Raw genomic sequence first — 23,924 nt, 5'->3', positions numbered from 1 at the left:
AATAGTTGTCTGGCTTCTTAAGAGTGTCTCCACTCCTTCTCCCCCCTTCTCCCCCCCTTCTTTCCCCTCCCCCCCCCCCACTTCTCCCCCCTTCTCCCCTCACCCCCTCCCCCTCTTTTAAAGGAATTACCGTACACTGTGCTAGCCGTCTTAACCTTCCTGTTCATCGTGGTGTGTGTCTGTATCACCTTGGCTTTGCACCGTGTGTTAATATCAGACAGCTCTCCCCCGCTTTCCCTGGCCCCCGCCTTTGTGATGTGTTTGTGTGTGTGTGTGTTCCACTCTGACAGTCACCGTTCCAGTTCCCGGTTTTTCAGGCGAGTGCCGCGAACTTGACGGTCGCCGACATTCCGCTGAAAAACCGCTTAAGTGGGACAGGCCCTTTAGTGTAGTTCCAATAATAGCAACCTTCTGGCAACAAATCTTTAGACAATGAGGAAATCAAAAAGAGAATCAGAGCGTCTGCTCTTTTCTCCACTGTTTCTCATTAGACTCTGAACCCTTGAAATACCCTCAGTCATTGTTTATCAAATTTAAGGATTACCATACTTCCATGTTGATATTCTGTTTTAATTGCTTCTTCCATGAAGACGGATGCAGAGTATTCAATTTAACTACATCCTCCAACTCCACACTTGCATAATAATTTATGTTTCTTGTAGGGTTGATATTTTCCTTTCGTCCTCTTTGTCTTTATGTATTTATAAATACACTAGGTTTAATTAATATAATTTTACCAAATCATTTTTTTTCTTGAATCCCTTTTGCTTTCAGTTTAGCAGTAGGATTTAGGAGCGTGCTAGCTGAAAAGCACTTAGGATTTTCTGAATAGTGCTGTCCTTTCTTTTTTAACTAGATCCGCGACTCCATTTTGAGTTCTGCACAACAGGTTTAAAATCCAACTACAAATACTGTCTTGTGATGAAGGAGTTCAGAAAGTCGGTGAATAAATTAACCAAAATATATAGATGTCCTTAATTTGTATTGCAGTTTAATTTTATATTGTCGATTGAACAGCAAAACATAGTAATTTGGAAAATGGAGAAGTTCTGATCAATGGAATCTTGCTCTTTCTACACAGTAAATACTGCAGGCAAACATCGTATCAATTTCATTCCGGACTGCTTGTTAAACACCACAGACACCCTGAGGGTGATGGTGAGTGGAGATGAGCATTTCTAGTCTACGTGTAACACCTACCTTCAATAAGTAGTGGTATATGGATGAGACAGACCTGGGGCCAACAAGAGACTACAAATGGTGGAATCTTGAGCAAAAAACAAATTGCTGAAGGAACTCAATGGTCAGCCAACACCCGTAAAGGGAAATGGACAAAAACATTTGGGATCAGGACTCTTCTTCAGACTGGCTTTCTTCAGACGGAAGAAGGGTCCTGACTCCATATAGTGTTTGCCCATTTCCCTCTTCAGTTGCAGTCTGATCTGTTGTATTCCTCCAGCTCTTGTTTTTTGCTTGAGACGGAAATGGGGATGACGATAGATTATTGAAGACTATGGAGGTGCAGAGATGGGAAGTGAAGGTTGGTTATGGTAGGCGAGGGCAGGTGGAGAAATCCAAACATGAATTTCTATCAACAAAGGCTTGGGAGATGGCAGCCTCTTTAAGGAATTGAGCAGAAAGATGTCACAATGAGATGAATAGTCACAGACCCTAAATATTGACAGTTTCTCTAATGCCTGATTTGTTGAGTTTTTGTAGGATTTCCTGTTCTTATTTCATATACCCTGCAAGAATAGTTTTTTTTTTTTAAATTTTGGTGCAAGAAAGGTGTTGTTTGCCAATACTTTGTGGGCGGAGGTCAGTGTATTTTTCATACTGAAGACTAGTTCATGATTCCAGATTTGGAGGCGGTGGTGCAATATCTGGTCAGAGGGGATAGTTTACAGTAATAACTATCAGTAATGCTGGTAGAATCAGCATTTTAGTGAAAATAGGTTCAAGAAACCTGCTAATCTTATTTGGATATTTAAAAACAAGTGCTGATGACACCATTGGTGCCACTGGGAGAATGGAATGACTAAGTCTGGCAGAATGTTGGAGTGTCAACTCAAACTATATATTTATTGATCTGGAGCAGTTTAAAGAACGTCACTCCTTTTATTATATTTTCAGAAGTATATGCTTGTCACTTCAACTGAGCATGTTCATTTAGCTCCCACACACGCTGTCAAACATAATCATTCCTGCAAGCTATTTTCACTAAGTTAGGCACATAAATATCAAGAACAGATTGGAAGAAAAAATAAGAATATTTAACGTGATCATATTTATTTTTATAGTTTGATTTTAAAAGGGGTACTGCTGCTGATGCTTCCTCTGTGAATTGGTGAAAGGTCCTTATACTGAAATGCTGGGATGCATCCTGCAAGTAAATGCGGCAGTTCTGTGACAGATTGGCATCATGATCTTCCCTAAGTAGTTGCAAATTTGGGGCTTTGTGGATGCACACACCAAACATGAAATTCCTAAACATCCTGGCAAACCGCAGCTGGTGAAACTCCGAGAATGTCTGCCTGTGGACTGTGCATGGAGTGAGCTGGACCAGTGATTTTCTTTTCTGTTTGGTTATTTCTTGTTTGTGGACTGTTCAACAGATTTTGGGTCCATTTGTTCCCATTATTTTGTTTTTCCATGAAAATGTATAGAAAATAAGAGGGGGTAGGACCAGAAAAGTTTTTGAACTTCTTCTTACCCCTTTTGAACATGAACGATATCATTTGTATTATTTGAGTTACTTATTTGTTTGTTTTCCTTTGTGTTTTATTTTCTTTTTTTATTGCTTACAAGTTTATTTGTGTTTGTATTTTTTAACATGTTCAATAAATTAATAAAGTAAGTAAGTAAAAAAAAAAAGCTGGAGGCATAAGCTGACTGGGATTCCCAACATTGGGGAACCTGCCACCAGATCCTGAGCCAGGTTAGACATGTCCGCACAGTCCACCTGGACCTACCCAATTTCCCGGCTGCTAAATACTTTAGCTGTCCTTCCCATTGCCACACTGATCACACTTTCCACACCAGGGCATCGGAAGTGTCCTCGCTCTTCAGGGAACGGGGATTCCCCATCTCCACCATAGATGAGGCTCGCACCAGGGTCTCTTCCATACCCTGCAACACTGCTCTCTCTCCCCATCCCCGCACTCGCAACAAGGGCAGAGTCCCCCTAGTCCTCACCTTTCACCCCACCAGCCGGCAAATACAACAAATAATCCTCCGCCATTTCCGCCACCTCCAACGTGACCCCACCACTCGCCACATCTTCCCATCTCCCCCCATGCCTGCCTTCCGCAAAGACCACTCCCTCCGCAACTCCCTTGTCAATTCTTCCCTTCCCTCCCGTACCACCCCCTCCCCGGGCACTTTCCGTTGCAACCGCAAGAAATGCAACACCTGTCCCTTCACCTCCCCCCTCGACTCCATTCAAGAACCCAAGCAGTCGTTCCAGATGCGACAAGGTTCACCTGTATCTCCTCCAACCTCATCTACTGCATCCGCTGCTCTAGATGTCAGCTGATTTACATCGGTGAGGCTAAGCGGAGGTTGGGCAATCATTTCGCCGAACACCTCCGCTCAGTCCGCAATAACCTACCTGAACTCCCGGTGGCTCAGCACTTCAACTCCCTCTCCCATTCCCAATCCGACCTCTCTGTCCTGGGTCTCCTCCATTGCCAGAGTGAGCAACACCGGAAATTGGAGGAACAGCACCTCATATTCCGCCTGGGTTGCTTGCGTCCGGTTGGCATGAACATTGAATTCTCCCAATTTTGCTAGCCCTTGCTGTCTCCTCCCCTTCCTTAACCCTCGAGCTGTCTCCTCCCATCCCCCCTGCCCTCGGGCTCCTCCTCCTCCCTTTTTCCTTCCTTCTCCCCCCCACCCCCCATCAGTCTGAAGAAGGGTTTCGGCCCGAAACGTCGCCTATTTCCTTCGCCCCATAGATGCTGCTGCACCCGCTGAGTTTCTCCAGCATTTCTGTGTACCTGCCACACTGACCTTTATGTCCTAGGCCTCCTCCATTGTCAGAGTGAAGCTAAACACAAATTGGAGGAACAGCATTTCTTATTTCGCTTGGGCAGCTTACAACCCAGTGGTATGAATTTTGATTTCTCCAACTTCAAGTAACCCCAGCATTCCTCTCTCTCCATCCCTCTCCAACCTATGTCGCACCAGCTTCTCGTTCTCACCCAACAAACAGCGAACAATGGCCTGTGTCCTTTATCATCATTACTTTTATGCATGTCTTTCATTCATTGTTCTCTATCTCACTACTTCATCGTCTATATCTCTCTTTTCGCTTTCCGTAATTTTCCGTCTGAAGAAGGGTCTCGACCCGAAACATCACCCATTCCTTCTCTTCAGAGTTGCTGCCTGTCCTGCAGAGTTACTCCAGATTTGTATGTCCATCTTCGGTTTAAACCAGCATCTGCTGTTCCTTCCTAGACATGATTGAATATCTGCAAATCCCCATCCCTTTAATTGAGATTTTACATCTTCATGCAAAAATGCAAAAAACGAGACAAAAGAGTTTTCCCAGAGAAGGTAGAGGGAGAAAGCAGAGATATTCTCTGGCCAAGTGATCCATGAGAATCTCACATGAATTCAGTGCCCAATTCACAAGAAAACCCTGAATACAGAGGCATTTAGGACGGCATGGTGGTGCAGCGGTGGAGTTGCTGTCTTACAGCGCTTGCAGTGCTAAAGACCGAGGTTTGATCCCGACCACGGGTGCTGTCTATATGGAGTTTGTACGTGACTACATGGATTTTCTCCAAGATCATTGGTTTTCTCCCACACTCCAATGACGTACAGGTTTATAGTTTAATTGACTTGGTATAAGTGTAAATTGTCCATAGTGCGTGTAGGAAAGTGTTAATGTGTGGGGATCACTGGTCGGTGTGGACTCAGTGGGCCAAAGCTCCTGTTTCTGTGCTGTATCTCTAAACTAAACTAAACTAAACTAAAGAAGACAAAACATTTTGAAACTTCTTTTTGCATTAGCTATTAAAAGTTCTTAAAATAATTTCTACTTGTTTGAGGCATTTTCGTTTTGTTGTTATTTTTGTTATAATTTTTAATTGTTTATTTAAGTCTGTTTTTGAATGACTTTGCAGGGCTTGTTTTTACAATCTATAAATTTTCAATGTCATGTATAATTTAGATCCAGTTTATGATTAGTCTATTTTTTTGTGTTATCCGAGTCTGTGTGTCTGTGATTTTAATTGCGCCTGTACCTCACTGTTCTTGTGCATATGGCTAGAATCCTGACCTGACATGGCTACCCTTGCTGCTCATTTGCTGCAAATTTCAGCTTGGATGCATTGTGGCTGCTCATTGGCTGCATGCCTCAGTACAATGCATTGTGGCCGCGCATTGGCTGTATGACTCAGCATGCATGCATTGTGGCTGCACATTGGCTGCGTGCCTCAGCACAGGTGCATTGTTGCTGCTGCAATTGTTGCTATTGTGGAATTTATTCTGACCTGGTAGATAGTGAAGAATAAAGGAGAAAATAAGTTGCACAATATTCAAGCATTATGCCGAGTAACTGTGGAAAGAATGCAAAACAGGAGAGGTTCAGATCATAAAGGAGAAAGGCACGGATTCTGAAGGAAGTGGGAAGATGTACCTACAGTGCATTCAGAAAGTATTCAGACCCTTTCACTTTTTCCACATTTTGTTAAGTAACAGCCTTATTCTAAAATTGATTAAATTCATTTTGTTAATCATTAATCTACACACAATACCCCATAATAAACAAAGCGAAAACAGGTGTTTAGAAATTTTTGCAAAGTAATAAAGAAAACCTGAAATATCACATTTACGTAGGTATTCAGACCCTTTACTCAATACTTTGTTGAGGCACCTTTGGCAGCGATTACAGCCTCAAGTCTTTTTGGGTATGATGCTACAAGCGTGGCATACCTGTATTTGGGTAATTTCTCTCATTCTTCTCTGCAGATCCTCTCAAGCTCTGTCAGGTTGGCTGGGGAGCATCGATGCACAGCAATTTTCAGGTCCCTCCAGAGATGTTCGAGTGGGTTCAAGTCTGGGCTCTGGTTGGGCCACTCAAGGATGTTCACAGACTTGTCACAAAGCTACTCCTGCATTTTGACTGTGTGCTTAGGGCCGTTGTCCTGTTGAAAGGAGAACCTCCACCCCAGTCTGAGGTCCACGCTCTGATTCAGATTCAGATTCAGATTCAACTCTGATGCAGGTTATCATCAAGGATCTCTCCGTTCATCTTTCCCTCGATCCTGACTAGTCTCCCAGTTCCTGCTGCTGAAAAACATCCCTACAGCATGATGCTGCCACCGCCATGCTTCACCGTAGGTATGGTATTGGCCAGGTGATGAGTGGTGCGCTGGTTTCCTCCAGATGTGACGCTTGGCATTCAGGCCAAAGAGTTCGATCTTGGTTTCATCAGACCAGAGAATTTTGTTTCTCATGCCTTTTGGCAAACTCCAAGTGGGCTGTCATGTGCTTTTGATAGAGCTTCCGTCTGGCCACTCTACCATAAAGGCCTGATTGGTGGAGTGTTGCAGATATGGTTTTCCTTCTGGAAGGTTCTCCAATCTCCACAGAGGAACTCTTGAGCTCTGTCAGAGTGACCATCGGGTTCTTGGTCACCTCCCTGACTAAGGCCCTTCTCCCCCGATTGCTCAGTTTGGCCGGGTGGCCAGGCCTATGAAGAGTCCTGGTGGTTCCAAAGTTCTTCCATTTAAGAACGACGGAGGCCATTGTGCTCTTCAGGACCTGCAATGCTGCAGTAATTGTTTCATACCATACCCCAGATCTGTGTCTCAACACAATCCTGTCTCGGAGGTCTATGGACAATTCCTTTGTCTTCATGGCTTGGTTCAACTGTGGGTCCTTATATTGACAGGTGTGTGCCTTTCCAAATCATGTCCGATCAATTTAATTTACCACTGGTGGACTCCAATCACTTAGTAAAAACATCTGAACGATAATCAATGGAAACAGGATGAACCTAAGCTCAGTTTTGAGTGTCATAGCAATGGGTCTGAATACTTATATAAATGAGATATTTCAGTTATTCCTTTTTAATTACGTTGCAAAAATTTCGAGACACCTGTTTTCGCTTCTGCGTTCAGCGGTATTGAGTGTAGATTGATGATAAAACAAATTAATTTAATTCATTTTAAAATAAGGCTGTAACGTAACAAAGTTTGGAAAAAGTGAAGGGATCTGAATACTTTCTGAATGCACTGTATGCTGATTAATGTCAGGAACTGCATTAATGAAGAGTACTGAAAGGTCTATTAACCTACAATGAATTACCCAAGTCAGTACCTGCATGTTACAAAGAAGCCGTCTTGAATTTTGAATCTTAACAATAAGGCTCACCGTGCCTAAGTGATGTTAATTTGACATGCAAAGTCAGCATTTCATGTACAAATTACTCACGAGACACTTATATACTATATAAAAATATGTAATATTGAATTATGACCATTTCTAACATATAATTTCTCAAAGATTGTCATGAAGTAATACGTGTGTAAACAGGCCCCTTGGCCTAACTTGCCCACACCGACCAATATGCTCCACTAGTCCCACCTGCCTGCGTTTGGCCCCTATCCCGCTAAACCTATCCTATCCACGTACTTGTCTAAATGTTTCTTAAACATTGTGATAGTACCTGGCTCAACTACCTCCTCTGGCAGGTTGTTCCATATACCTACTACCATTTGTGCAAAAATAAAAATTGCCCTTCATCTTCCTATTAAATCTTTTCTCCCTTGTATTGAAGTAAAATGTTTATTATGGGTTGTCCATGATTTTAGGCAGCCTTGCAGATTGTAATAGGAAGGGGAATTTGCCAGCAACTGCAGTGAAATCAAATGCATGGTAGCATATCTCCAAAAGCAAACAGTGTATCATTAAAATATAATAATATTGTCATGGTGTGTAACTACTGGGAAAGCATGGCTAGTTAAATAATGGTGCATGTATATTCCCCATAGGGATTGGAAGGCAAAATATTGTCTTCCTATATTAAGTCTGGCATTTTCATATGCCTACAGAAGGCAGGAATTTCTTTAGTTTATCTTAATCTTCCACAGACCTTTTCTTTACCATTTCTATAGATGGCATCTATTTCCATCACCAAAAAATAATGTCTCTGAAAGGCCGTAATCATTGATTCATGCTCTTCTCTAGCTCAGGATTTCAAGGCTCAGGGTTTTTTGTTGTTGAAGAAAGAGTAACTATGTTATCTTTGTGATGCTGAAGATTGAGACCCACGTTCTAGTTCAGATTTCAAACATTTTATATTGCTTTGGCTATAGAAATGTGTAATTGCTCTAATTCACAAAAATAATATTTAAGCAACATCATTGAAGTATAATTTCATTAATGTTGACATATTAACCAGAGGATTTTGAGTAAATGTAATGATGTTTCATATTCAAAATAACTATATTTGTTTTTCAAAAGAAAGCTACTAAAGTAAGATGCAATATTGGATTTAATGATCAACATGTGTGTTAATTTTTGAAGCCGTCAGTATTGGTTGGATTGGAAGATGGTTGGCAACAGTTTTGTAGGGTTTTGCTTTTCAAACGTATATTTTGGGATCAAAATAGGATGCTTATTAAAATGTGTCAAAAGGCCTGTCCTGTCCTGCACTGTCCTATGCTGGATGGAAGCAATTTGCTACAATCAAAATATTGACATAAATATCAAAAGAAAAACAATCAAGACATTTATAGCTAACTAGACCAAGTCGGACCAGTTGGGCCCCATCCGCCAACGCAATAATCCACCACTCTCCCGTTCCCCAAACGCAACCCATTTCCACCACTCACCTATTCCCCCAACGTAACCCGTTCCCCCAATGCAATAATCCACTACTCACCCGTTGGGTCCCTGTCACAGGGGAGGCCTGGTCCCCCAACGCAACCCATTCCCCAATGTAAGATTCCATCACTCACCCATTCCCTCAATGCAACCCGTTCCCACAATGCAATATTCCACCACTCACTCATAGCCCCCAACTGTGCAAGTCATTTTAAACTTTAAAATAAATGCAATTGCACTAAGATTTAATGTGATGTAGGTGCCACCGACAAGGCCATCTTTTGTTATCCCAATCTAGTCATTAAACTTTGCGGGGCTGGGTTAGGCTGGTAAATTATTCCCCTTTGTTATCCAAATCTAATCATGAAACTTTGCTGTGCTGGGTTTGGCTGGCAGATTCTTTCCCTGAAGGACATTTGCTGTGAATGGCTCAGGGTTCTGGGATAGTAACATTGTAGCTGGTAGGGCCAGTGCAGATTTGACGAAATCCAACTTTTAAATGTCACTTTAAAACTTTTAAATCTCCCCCAATACGTCCCTCTCCTTACAACAGAGATTAGCAGCAGAGAGCAGCAGAGATCACATTGTGATGCCATTTTTGTTTTTTGGAATGTTCACTGCAGCATGTGCCTGAGATTCCATTGTGATGTCATTTTTGGGTTTCGGAATCTTCAGGGCAGCTTGTGTAAATGAGATCCCATTGTGATTGGATGACTGTGAGATGGCATTGTGACATCATCAATGGAAGCTGCTAGAAAAGTCTCACTCCCACAGGCAGTTATTATTTACAAAGTTGGCTTTTTTTAAACTATAAATATCAATAGTGAAAAATAACATAAAATGTGTAGAAACTTAATACTAACGACCACGGGAAAAAGCTGAGTAAGATTCTGCAAAAAGAAATTGCGCTATTGTCTACCATTTTGATGTAGTTCCTTGATCTCACTGACAAACAAGATGAGACTTTTAGTATTACATAGATTTAGCAGTAATGTTATTAAACTGTGAGAATTTATATTTTTAAACTAGTCATATGAGGTGTCATTAATGTTTAGATATGTATTAATGATGCTACCAAATAATGTTATAGTCTTTTATAAATTAGTAATACAACAAAAATATCACCATGAGGCTACAGTGATTGGAGACTCTTACCATGAAACTTTTCACTGTACCTCGGTACACGTGACAATAACCTAAACTGAACTAAACTAGGATACTTGATAATTAGGGAGATAGGAGATTCTGTGACCACAAATGGGGCTTCGGGATCGCATGTTGCCGCCCTGGAACCAAGGTAAAGGTTATCTTGAAGTGGCTGTAGAACATCCTCAAGAAGGAGGCTGAACAACCAGATGTCGTTGTGCACATTTATACCAACAACATAGGTAGGGTAAGAAATGTGGCCCTGCGGATTAAATGTAGAGAGTTAAGAAAGAGATTAACAAGCAAGACCAAGATGGTAGTAATCTCTGGGTTATTCCCATTGCCATGTAAGAGTGAAGGCAAAAATAGAAGGATAGGCTAGATGAATGTGTGGCTGTGGAGCTAGTGCAAGGGTTTGGGGTTCAGGTTTATGGATCATTGAGATCTCTTCTGGGGGAGAGGTGACCTGTACTAGAGGGATGGGTTGAACCTGGACTCGAGGAGGACCAATATCCTGGGAGTGAAAGTTGTGAATACTACTCGGAACATCTATCTATATTACTAAAAGTCTGTTCTTGACCGGTTTTGGCCATCTGTACTGTGATTTCCGAGAGAACGCCGCCACCTACGGCCGTCACTTTTGGCCACCTTGCTCAGAGCCCCCCTCCGCCGTATGTGTGCTGAGGATTTTTCCCGTCGATGAAAAATGACAGAGTTATTAATGATTTTACAAAATTCCCCATTCTCTTTGCTGCCCCTGCTGGCGGCAGGGGGGAGGGACTATAAAACCAGGAAGTGGTGTGCCTCAATCAGTGTCTGCAAGCTGGAGGAAGGCAGAGGGTCACGTTTCTCTGAGCTGTGAATAACACTGAACACATGTCTACTCAAATGTAAGTGTCCTGAGTGGTTCTAAAACGCTTGCAGAACGTGTCTATTGGTTCTAAAATGTTTGCAAAAAGTGTTTATTGGCTCTAAAATGTTTGCAAAAAGTGTCTCTTTTGGTTCTACATTGCTTGCAGAATGTGTCTTTTTTGGTTCTAAAATGTTTTTTTAGGTTCGCCCCCCCTCTCCTCTCCCCCCCCCCCCCCCTCTCTCCTCCTCCCCCCTCTCCTCTCCCCCCTCTCCTCTCCCCCCCCTCTCCTCTCCCCCCCCTCTCCTCTCCCCCCCTCTCCTCTCCCCCCCTCTCCTCTCCCCCCCCTCTCCTCTCCCCCCCTCTCCTCTCCCCCCTCTCCTCTCCTCTCCTCTCCTCTCCACCCCTCTCCTCTCCTCCCCTTTCTTAACCCCTCCCCTCTCCTCCCCTCCTCTCCTCTCCTCTCCTCTCCTCTCCCCACCTCTCCCCTCCTCTCCCCCCTCTCCTCCCCCCCTCTCCTCCCCCCCCTCTCCTCCCCCCCCTCTCCTCTCTCCCTCTCCTCTCCCCCTCTCCTCTCCCCCTCTCCTCCCCCCCTCTCCCCCCCTCTCCCCCCCTCTCCTCTCCCCCCTCTCCTCTCCCCCCTCCTCCCCCCTCCTCCCCCCTCTCCTCTCCTCTCCCCCCTCCTCTCCCCCCTCCCCCCCTCTCTCTCCCCTCTTTTTCTCCCCCGCCATCCCCTCCCCCACCATTCCTCCCCTAAACACCCTCCCCTCCCCACACCCCTACCCCCTTTCCTCCACCTTCCCTCCCCCTCCCTGCTCCCCACCTCTCCCCCTCCCCTCTCAGCATACCCTCTCTCTCCCCCTCTTTCCCCTCTCTCCCCCCCTCTCTCCTCCCCTCTCTCCCCCCCTCTCTCCCCCCTCTCTCCCCCCCCCTCTCTCCCCCCTCTCTCCCCCTCTCTCCCCCCTCCCCCTCCCCCTCTCTCCCTTCCTCCCCTCCTCTCTCCCATCCTCCGCACATCTACTCCATGGTGAGTCCCCTCGATGTGGCTGTAAAGTGGCTGCAGCCCAATTGTTTGCCTCGCCTTTTTAACAAGTTTGTGTTCACAAAATGAATTTTGGTTGTCAGGTGGCTGCAGCCCAATTGTTTGCCTCGCCTTTTTAAAAAGTTTGTGTTCACACAATGAAATTTGGTTGTCAGGTGGCTGCAGCCCAATTGTTTGCCTCGCCTTTTTTTTAACAAGTTTGTGTTCACAAAATGAATTTTGGTTTTCAGGTGGCTGCAGGCCAATTGTTTGCCTCGTCTTTTTAACAAGTTTGTGTTCACAAAATGAATTTTGGTTGTCAGGTGGCTGCAGCCCAATTGTTTGCCTCGCCTTTTTAACAAGTTTGTGTTCACAAAATGAATTTTGGTTGTCAGGTGGCTGCAGCCCAATTGTTTGCTTTGGCTTGGCTTTTAAAATCATTGCATCAGTTGGATGCCAGCCCAAGAATCCATTCGGCCCACAATGTCTGTACTAGCCCTCTGGAAACCAGTACCTTCGGCTCGCAACACCCATACTAGCGCAACAGACAGCCCCTCCACTGGCGAGCAATATTGGAATTGGTGGAGAGGTGGAATATTGCATTGGTGACCAGCCCTCCCGTTTGATGCTTAGTCTAGTTTAAACCTAATTGGCAAGGGGGTGTGGGGAGGAAACCCAAAGCAGAAAGGAGGAAGGTGATAAATTGGGGCAAGTACTGTACTTAAAGACAGCAAGGTTTGAAAATAGAATAAGCAGGTGCATGACAGAGAATAGAAAGACCAATCATTTAAACTGTATTTATTTCAATGCTCATAGCCTAATAGGTAAAGGAGATGATTTCATAGCATGGATTAGCTCTGGAGACTGGGATATTATAGCCATGTAAGAAATTTAGCTGAGACAAAGACTGGACTGACAGCTGAATGTTTCAGGATGTGATTCTGCAGTAATAGAGATACAGGTACGAGAGAAGGGGGTTTGGGTTATCTTTCTGATCATGGAGGGCATAACTACAGTGTTTAGAGAGGAAATTAATTGGGGATTGTCCAGTGGGGATAAAACAGGGAGGTAATGATCACTTTGATGGGATTGTATAATAATAATAATAATAGCCTCCCTCCCCACAGCAGTGGGAATTCGAGGAGCATATATGTAGGGAAGTTGGAGATACCCGTAGCTATAAAATATAGGGTGGTACTAGTGTTCCCTAGTATTGACTGGGTCTCCCATAGTGTAAGTCGAGGTCAAGCGAAGTCCTCCACACATTTAAGAAGTGATGAAATACACTGTGGAAAGCAATCAGGGGTACGGAAAGAGGGTCGGAAGAAGTGTCTCAACCCAAAATGTCACCTATTCCTTTTTTCCAGAGATGCTATCCGACCCGCTGAGTTACTACAGTTTTTATTCTGGTACGGAAAGATGAGATGAAATGAATCTTTCAGGCAAGGCAAAATAAAATCTTAAAAGCTTCTACAAGCATATTAAGCGTAAAATGATGGCTAGGGAAAGAATAGGTCGGCTGAAAGATCAACATGACTGTTTTTGTGTAGAGCCATAAGAAACAGGGAAAATATTAAATGAATATTTCTCATCAGTGTTTAGAGTGGGAAAGATTGTGGAAACTATGGCATTGAGGCATGTGGGTCACGATGTCTTAGATCATATATGAAATATTAAAGAGGAGGTACTGAGTTTTAAGGCACACTAAGGTGGATTAACCCCCAGGCCCTAACATAGGACATTGTCTTTCTTCTGGAAGAGATTGCAGAGGACTTTGCAGAGATACTTGCATCATTATTTGCCACAGGTGACGTTTAGCAAAACTGGAGAATGGTTAATGTTGTACTGTTATTCAAGAAGGGTAACCAGGACTAGCCAGGACAATCTACAGGCCATTGAGTTTGACTCCAGTGATGTGAAAGTTGTTGAAGGGGCCTCTTAGGGACATGATCTACACATTAATAGCATCAATAGCAATTGGATAAGCCCATACTGATTAGTGATCATCAGCATGGCGTGCGTAGGAAATCATGCCTCGCAAATCTGATAGAGTTTGGAGACGGTAGGGCAATGGACTATATGGACATTAGCAGGCGTTTGAGCAGATCCTGCATGGTAGGTTAGTCTGGAAGGAAGATCACAAGGTGTGAACTAGGCAATTTGATTCAAAATTGGTTTGGGGGAAAGAGTCAAAGGGAAGTTGTGAAGGGGTGTTGCTGGGAGATAAAACAGGGAGGTTTATTTGCTGGGTCCACAATGGTTTGTTATATATCAACGATTTGGATGACAATGCAGTTGTTTGTAACATTGTTTGGACATTTGCAGATGACATCAAGATAGGTGGCATAGTAGGGAAGGTTATGTAAGTTTACAACATCAAGATCAGCTGGGAAGGTGGGCCAAGGTATGGCAAATGGAATTTTGTTCTGACAAATATGAGGTGTTGCACTTTGATATGTCAAACCAGGGCAGGACTTGCACGGTACATGGTAGAGCACTGTCAGGAGTGCAGGTGCATAGTTTCCTGAAAGTGGAAAGTTAGGTGGGCAAGGTGGTAAAGAACATATTTGGCATGTTTGCCTGCATTTAGAAGAGTATTGGCTACAATAGAAGAGTATTGGCTACAAACACTGTGATAGCATAATGCAGCTGTACAAGTTGCTGGTGAGACCACACTTGGAGTACTGTGTGCAGTTCTGCTCACACAGCTATAGGAAAGATGTCATTATGTTAGAACGAGTGCAGAAAAGATTCAACAGGATGTTATCTGGACTTGTGGGTTTGAGTTATAGGATAATGCTGGATGGGTTAGGACATTTTCCTTTGGAGAGTAGGAGGCTGAGGGATGACCTTATTGAGGTGTACACAAACACGAGGGGCATGAATAAAGTGAACACACACTGTGTAAGGTTAAGTGATAGGGATAGATTTAAGAACCTCAGTGGCAACTTGTTCACTCAGAGCAATGCCCACATCTTGAATGAGCTACCCGAGGAAGATATAGAAATAGCTACAACTACAACTTTCAAATGACATTTGAACAGATAAATGTGGATAGAAAGGGTTAGAGGAATATTGGCCAAATATGGGTAGTTGGGACAAGCACAGAATGCCTACATAGTTGGACTCGAGAAGGTAGGCTAAAGGGCATGTTTCATGCCGTGTAGCTTTATGACTCTTTGACTATAACTAGATTGGACATATATTAAGTGCTATGCCAGTTACAAAGTCCATGGTTGAAAAAACAACTAATAAATATGTTGGAGAACATGGAAGAGTGATTTTTCATGTCAGTTCTCCAGAGATGCTGCCTGACTTGTTAAGTTACTCTAGCACTCTGCATCTTTTTTTTGTCAACCAGCATCTGCAGTTCCTGTTTGAACAAGTAAACAAAGCAGAGGCTCATAACAAATGTAAAAAAGAATCATGTAAAATGGAATGGAAATTTTCTATGGTGCTAAGCATGAATTTCTTTTCCAGACTATTTCCTAATACGTGATGGAATTAAATAAAGATGAGGCACAAGAGACTACTGATGCTGGAATCTGGAGCTAAAAAACTGTTGGAGAAAGTCAATAGGTCAAGCAGCATCTGTGGAGGCAAAAGGATAATCAACATTTTGGATTGAGACCAGATTGAGAATGAAATAAGTTGCTATCAAATGTATCATTATTTCTGTTGCAATGTCATGTCAGAACTACAAAATTGGCACCAGTTTGTTTAGTTTCTTCTTCCTTGCGAAGCCAAAGAGGTTTCTAAAGCACTTTTTCATGAAGATGCACTCCTTCTAAGTGTTGATTTTGTTGTTACTGTTAAACATCAATTAAATAACATTCCAAAAGCAGATTGAACATTGGCTCTGGTCGATAAAAGCATTGCATGTGAATAATGGATCAGCCACTCTCATTTAATGGAAGATACTGCTAAAAAGAAAGCTGAGGATATGAAGGAGCATTTGAAAAGTTAATACTTTTGGAATAAGCTTCAAGCCAGCAGCAGGACCTTTAAATATCAATCAATTAACATATTTTAAGAAGTGTACATTGAAATTGCACATTAGGTTATGCATGATTCTTTACTGTGGAGGTCAGATTTTGCCTTTGGCAATAAGCATGAGAGTGTATAAAAGAAAATTGATTGCAAAGTGCTTATAGTGCCAAAAAGAGTCATCTTTAAAATTGAAACGATGAATCTAGCTTAAAAAGGCAAGAATATATGACAATCTGCTAAGTGTTTGCTGATAAATGAGGAGGATCCCATAAAATCTGAAAGAGTTCACATTTAATTTTCCATTGTTATCAAAGGTATTGACCCAAATGTCCAAGGTTATCAATGCTTTCTTGTAGATCTCCTTTCCTGCGACATGCATGATTGGAAGTCTAATTGTTTCCATGGAAACTATACAGCTTGCATAATAGTGAATGAATTTGCTTTTATCCTCAGGAACCAGCAAGCTGCTTTCACACAAATAATTGGCAGAGAAATGGCTTAACTCAGTTTAACTTGTATATTGTAAAGTTAGAGCTTCTGATAACCAATTAGGCCTTAAAATTCACTGTGGGAACATGAACACTTAATGTGATTTTATGAAATCTATTTTATTTTTACTTTAATGTGGCAGATTAAAATCCCCACACCATACTCTAGGAACAAATGCATAAAATGTTTATAGATAGCACCCTGCAGATTAAATGCTGTTTAAGACTTTGAAAAAGTCTCAGAAAGAATAGACCCTTACCAGTCTTTTGCAAGTTTAAGATATTTTAACATTATATTTTATTTTAAGATTTTTTGTTAAACTATTCCTACGATTAACTTTCTCTAACTTTGTCAGGTTCAGAAACGTGGCGACTCTTGTGTACTACCTAGGCGAGGTCTGCTGTATGCAAAACAAAGCATTTCATTGTACCTTGGAGAATAAAATATTCGAACCATTGATACCATATGATCACAATAGACAATAGGTGCAGGAGTAGGCCATTCGGCCCTTTGAGCCAGCACCGCCATTCAATGTGATCATGGCTGATCATCCCCAATCAGTACCTCGTTCCTGCCTTCTCCCCATATCCCCTGACTCCGCTATTTTTAAGAGCCCTATCTAGCTCTCTCTTGAAAGCATCCAGAGAACCTGCCTCCACCGCCCTCTGAGGCAGAGAATTCCACAGACTCACCACTCTCTGTGAGAAAAATGTTTCCTCGTCTCCGTTCTAAATGGCTTACTCCTTATTCTTAAACTGTGGCCCCTGGTTCTGGACTCCCCCAACATATTTCCTGCCCCTAGCGTGTCCAAACCCTTAAAAATCTTATATGATTCAATGAGATATCCTCTCATCCTTCTAAACTCCAGAGTGTGCAAGCCCAGCTGCTCCATTCTTTCAGCATATGACAGTCCCGCCATCCCATGAATGAACCTTGTAAACCTACGCTGCACTCCCTCAATGGCAAGAATAACCTTGTAAGAAGTTAACATCTGAAAGAGTGCTGAAGGGTACAATCCCTGTGCCTAGGCAGCGAGATTTGATATGTTCCTAATCTTGAGCTTTGGGCATCATTATGATTAAACTAACAAGCCCTGGACTTCAGACCGACTTGCTTAGAAAAAGGATGTGACTTTGAAAGCCTGGCAATATTTTACTGATCCTCAGGTAATTTATTTGGGACTGGGGGTGTGGAGAAATTATCAATGACAGGGAGAGGAAAGGTGATCAGGAGAGGGTAGATAGCTTGGGGAGGCCCATGAACGTAATCAATACACATACAATGTATACGGCAGGTGATTCTGGCAACTCTGAGGAATTCGATAGTGTTGCGAACAGCACTCTCACTGAAAGGCTAGTTTGACAAGTTTCCCTAAATAGTCTGAAGCAGGATCTTAACCCGAAACATCACCCATTCCTTCTCTCCAGAGATGTTGCCTGTCCCACTGAGTTACTCCAGCTTTGTGTGTCTATCTTCGGTTTAAACCTGCACAAGTTCCTTCCTGCACGGGTATCAGTTTCAACTATTATTATCCTCTGTTTTTTTCTCAATAAGATTCTTTGACTCTGTTAATCAAAAGTGACTTTGGAACAACCTTCTGAAATTTGGCTACTTCGAGTAATTCAACTGCATTGTATTGTATCTCGGCTACATATCTTGCACACTGTAATGTTGACTTATCAGTGCAAATTGATGTCAAGCAAGGCTGTATTATTGCCCTAATACTTACCCAATCTTTCTTACCACATTGGTGCCCCTCATCTCTATTAAAATTCCTGCTGGATTTGAGTTAATTAAGGCAAACAGGGAAATACATCATCTCTATTCAAAGCCAAGGTATTTCCAACTTAAATGATCACGGTGAAATATGCAGGTAGTACTTGCAAAATACACATTCCAAGTCAGTCATGGGTGACTCATTCACTGAAGCAAACAAAATAATGGGTTTTGCTCTAAACCATATAACCATATAACCATATAACAATTACAGCACGGAAACAGGCCATCTCGACCCTTCTAGTCCGTGCCGAACACGTATTCTCCCCTAGTCCCATATACCTGCGCTCAGAGCATAACCCTCCATTCCTTTCCCGTCCATATAACTATCCAATTTATTTTTAAATGATAAAAACGAACCTGCCTCCACCACCTTCCCTGGAAGCTCATTCCACACAGCCACCACTCTCTGAGTAAAGAAGTTCCCCCTCATGTTACCCCTAAACTTCTGTCCCCTAATTCTCAAGTCATGTCCCCTTGTTTGAATCTTCCCTACTCTCAGTGGGAAAAGCTTATCCACGTCAACTCTGTCTATCCCTCTCATCAATTTAAAGACCTCTATCAAGTCCCCCCTTAACCTTCTGCGCTCCAAAGAATAAAGCCCTAACTTGTTCAACCTTTCTCTGTAACTTAGTTGCTGAAACCCAGGCAACATTCTAGTAAATCTCCTCTGTACTCTCTCTATTTTGTTGACATCCTTCCTATAATTAGGCAACCAAAATTGTACCCCATACTCCAGAATTGGCCTCACCGATGCCTTGTACAATTTTAACATTACATCCCAACTTCTATACTCAATGCTCTGATTTATAAAGGCCAGCACACCAAAAGCTTTCTTTACCACCCTATCTACATGAGATTCCACTTTCAGGGAACTGTGCACAGTTATTCCCAAATCCCTCTGTTCACCTGCATTCTTCAATTCCCTACCATTTACCATGTACGTCCTATTTTGATTTGTCCTGCCAAGATGTAGCACCTCACACTTATCAGCATTAAACTCCATCTGCCATCTTTCAGTCCACTCTTCCTACTGGCATAAATCTCTCTGTAGACTTTGAAAATCTACTTCATTATCCACAACCCCACCTATTTTAGTATCATCTGCATACTTACTAATCCAATTTACCACACCATCATCCAGATTATTGATGTACATGACAAACAACAGTGGACCCAACACAGATCCCTGTGGCACCCCACTAGTCACTGGCCTCCAACCTGACAAACAACCATCCACCATTACTCTCTGGCATCTCCCCTTCAGCCACTGTTGAATCCATCTTGCTACTCCACCATTAATACTCAACCATTGAACCTTCTTAACCAACCTTCCATGAGGAACCTTGTCAAAGGCCTTACTGAAGTCCATATATACAACATCCACTGCTTTACCTTCATCAATTTCCCGAGTAACCTCTTCAAAAAATTCAAGAAGATTAGTCAAACATGACCTTCCAGGCACAAATCCATGTTGACTGTTCCTAATCAGACCCTGTTTATCCAGATGCTTATATATATTATCTCTAAGTATCCTTTCCATTAATTTGCCCACCACTGACATCAAACTAACAGGTCTATAATTGCTAGGTTTACTCTTAGACCCCTTTTTAAACAATGGAACAACATGCGCAGTACGCCAATCCTCCGGCACTATTCCCGTTTCTAATGACATTTGAAATATTTCTGTCATAGCCCCTGCTATTTCTACACTAACTTCCCTCAATGTCCTAGGGAATATCCTGTCCGGACCTGGAGACTTATCCACTTTTATATTTCTCAAAAGTGTCAGTACTTCCTCTTCTTTGAATCTCATAGTTTCCATAGCTACACTACTTGTTTCCCTTACCTCACATAATTCAATATCCTTCTCCTTGGTGAATACCGAAGAAAAGAAATTGTTCAATATCTCCCCCATCTCTTTTGGCTCTGCAGATAGCTGTCCACTCTGACTCTCTAATGGACCAATTTTATCCCTCGTAATCCTTTTGCTATTAATATAGCTGTAGAAACCCTTTGGGTCTACTTTCACCTTACTTGCCAAAGCAACCTCATATCTTCTTTTAGCTTTTCTAATTTCTTTCTTAAGATTGTTTTTACATTCTTTATACTCCTCAGGCACCTCATTTACTCCATGCTGCCTATAATTATTGTAGATCTCCCTCTTTTTCCGAACCAAGTGTCCAATTTCCCTTGAAAACCATGGCTCTTTCCGATTTTTACTATTTCCTTTCAACCGAACAGGGACATAAAGATTCTGTACTCTTAAAATTTCACCTTTAAATGTACTCCATTTCTCTTCCACATCTTTCCCATAAAACAAAATGTCCCAATTGACTCCTTTTAAATCCTTTCGCATCTCCTCAAAGTTAGCCTTTCTCCAATCAAAAATCTCAACCCTAGGTCCAGTTCTGACCCTCTCCATAATTATTTTGAAACTAATGGTATTGTGATCACTGGTCCCGAACTGTTCCCCAACGCATACCTCTGCCACCTGACCCATCTCATTTCCTAACAGGAGGTCCAGCACCGCTGCTTCTCTAGTAGGTACTTCTATGTATTGCTGCAAAAAACTATCCTGCACACATTTTACAAACTCCAACCCATCCAGCCCATTTACAGAATGTGTTTCCCAGTCTATGTGTGGAAAATTGAAATCTCCCACAATCACTACCTTGTGCTTACTACTAATATCTGCAATCTCCTTACATATTTGCTCTTCCAATTCTCGCTCCCCATTTGGCGGTCTATAATACACCCCTATAAGTGTTGCTATCCCTTTCCCATTTCTCAGTTCCACCCAAATAGCCTCCCTAGACGAGCCCTCTAATCTATCCTGCCAAAGCACTGCTGTAATATCTTCCCTGATAAGCAATGCAACACCTCCACCTCTTGCCCCTCCAATTCTATCACACCTGAAGCAACGAAATCCTGGAATATTTAGTTTCCAATCACAGCCCTCCTGCAACCATGTTTCACTGATCGCCACAACATCATACTTCCAGGTGTCAATCCAGGCTCTGAGTTCATCCACCTTTCTTACAATGCTCCTAGCATTAAAATATACACATTTAAGAAACCCACCCTCTCTTATTCTCTGTTTATTGTCTTTTTCTTCTCTCTCCCCTACATTTTGGGTCAGAGTGCTACCATTCTCTGCCTCCTGCCTCACACACTGACTGCTAGCTTTCCCAATTTGAGTCCCTCCCCCCAACCATACTAGTTTAAAGTCTCCCCAGTAGCCTTTGCAAATCTCCCCGCCAGGATATTGGTCCCCCTCGAGTTCAAGTGCAACCCGTCCTTTCTGTACAGGTCACACCTTCCCCAAAAGAGGTCCCAATGATCTAGAAACTTGAATCCATACCCACTGCACCAGTCCCTCATCCACTCATTTATCCTCCACCTCGCTCCATTCCTACTCTCACTGTCGCGTGGCACAGGCAGTAATCCTGAGATTGTTACCTTTGCAGTCCTTCTCCTTAACTCTCTACCTAACTCCCTAAATTCTTCTTTCAGGACCTCTTCTCTTTTTTTACCTATGTCGTTGGTACCTATATGTACCACAACCTCAGGCTCCTCTCCCTCCCATTTCAGGATTTCTTGGACACGTTCAGACACATCCCTGACCCTGGCACCAGGGAGGCAAACTACCATCCGGGGTTCCTGTCTGCGTCCACCGAATCGCCTATCCGACCCCCTGACTATAGAGTCCCCTATTACAATTGCCCTCCTCTTCTTTTCCTTACCCTTCTGAGCAACAAGACCGGTCTTTATGCCAGAGGCCCGGCTGCTGTCGCTGCCCCCAGGTAGGCTGTCTCCCCCACCTTTACTCAAACATGAGTACTTATTTTCAAGGTGTACAGCCACCGGGGTACTCACCACTCCCTGCCTCTGCCCGTTGCCCTTCCTAACTGTGACCCAGTTTTCTGTCTCCCGTGGTCTTGGAGTGACCACCTCCCTGTAACTCCTATCTATGACCTCCTCGCTCTCCCTGAGCAGACAGAGGTCATCAAGTTGCTGTTCCAGGTTCCTAACACGGTCCCTTAGGAGCCCCATCTCGACGCACCTGGCGCAGATGTGGACGTCTGGAGGGCACTCAGACTCCATGACCTCCCACATCTGACATCCAGAACAGTAAACTGCCCTGGCCCTCATTCTCCCCCTTAACCGAATACAATAAAGCCTTACCCGGGATACAAGCCAATCAGCTGCTTCCTCTAGTCCGTTTGACCAATCAGAGGCTTCCACCAGACTCCTTCTCTGGAAGTGAGATCTGCGAATGGAACGTTGCAGATTTTGGTCGCTCCTCCCTCTGTCACGGCTCCCAGGCCTCTGTTGAGACAAGCCCCGCGATGGGTTTTTAACTCCCCACACGGAGGTCGCTCCTCCCTCTGTCACGGCTCCCGGGCCTCTGTTGAGACAAGCCCCGCGATGGGTTTTTAACTCGCCACACGGAGGTCGCTCCTCCCTCTGTCACGGCTCCCGGGCCCGGGCCATCTGTAAAACGTCTGAAGAAGGGTTTCGGCCCGAAACGTTGCCTATTTCCTTCGCTCCATAGATGCTGCTGCACCCGCTGAGTTTCTCCAGCTTTTTTGTGTACCATCTGTAAAACAAAGATCCCCAACCACGCAACCACTGTGAAAATATGACACGCATAGACAATGAAGTTCCATGACAAGTCTGTGAAAACCTATATCCAGAGACAACTGGTAACAAAGATGGATATTGATCATGTAGTTAACCAGATGAGGTTCACTGATGGTGCTCAGTGAGCCAGAACAAGCTTTGGTCTTCTGACAGAAAAGTATTTGAAGATCAAGTCATTAACCCTGGGCCAGGCACACAGTCTACTGGGCAGTACTCATCCCTGCTCTTGTGATCCATGGACTACATACAACAAACACTGGACAATGATGGATAGATACCAACAAAGCTGTCTCTGTAAGATCCATATAGCCAGAGAAATACGTGGGTCACAGGGTTGATGGAATTGCACTGAAAGTGTAAATATAGGGATTTGGGTACCCTTGAAAATGGCAGGCTTTGTGAAAAAGGTCAAGATCTGCTGAGGTGACAAAGGGACACCAGGTGCAAAGAGGCCCATGTAATTAAATGTTGCCATCAAGTCTAGATTTGTAAAGATGCTCTCAACTGTTTTCAGTTCCAAGGAAGCCTTAGGTGCCACTGAGTCTGGGGTAATGTTAAACAGATGCTAAACCCAGGTCTGTGATTGGGTAGTGGATTTTGTGTTTATACATAGTATGTGAGTTAAGTGGTTTCTTGTATACATTGTTTAGAAGTAAGCAGAGTAATGGGCCTGTCCCACATAGGCGACTTTTTAGGCGACTGCAGGACACTATGCCACATGGTCACCACATGTTTGCGGATGGTTACCGGGGAGTCGTCTTCATGGTCGTGAGGCGTTCCTGCATTCTGGGAACTAGTCACGGCCTCATTATGGTCACCGTGAATTTTTCAACGTGTTGAAATATTAGCGCCGACCTGAATAAAGCCGCCATGGGGAGTAGCGAGAATTCCAGTGCAGTAGGGGGGTCGCCAGGAGGTCCTAGTGGGTTGCCAGGAGGTCCTAGTGGGTTGCCAGGAGGTTGAAGGTTCTCTAAGGTTCTCATAGGTTGAAGCCGGTGCTTACCGGTGAATTTCATTGGCTCATTGGGAAATAAAACGTAAGCAGTAGTTACCGACCGGTAATGCTAAATGTCCACCGAGCTTCACAGAGTGTATCTCTGGCTTCTTAAAAGTTGTCTCCACTCCTTCTCCCTCCTTCTCCAGCCTTCTCCCCCCTCTCCCCCCTCT

The sequence above is a fragment of the Amblyraja radiata genome, chromosome 7, assembly GCF_010909765.2.
Source record: "Amblyraja radiata isolate CabotCenter1 chromosome 7, sAmbRad1.1.pri, whole genome shotgun sequence".
Taxonomy (NCBI): Eukaryota; Metazoa; Chordata; class Chondrichthyes; order Rajiformes; family Rajidae; genus Amblyraja; species Amblyraja radiata.
Note: the sequence above shows the minus strand (reverse complement) of the source record.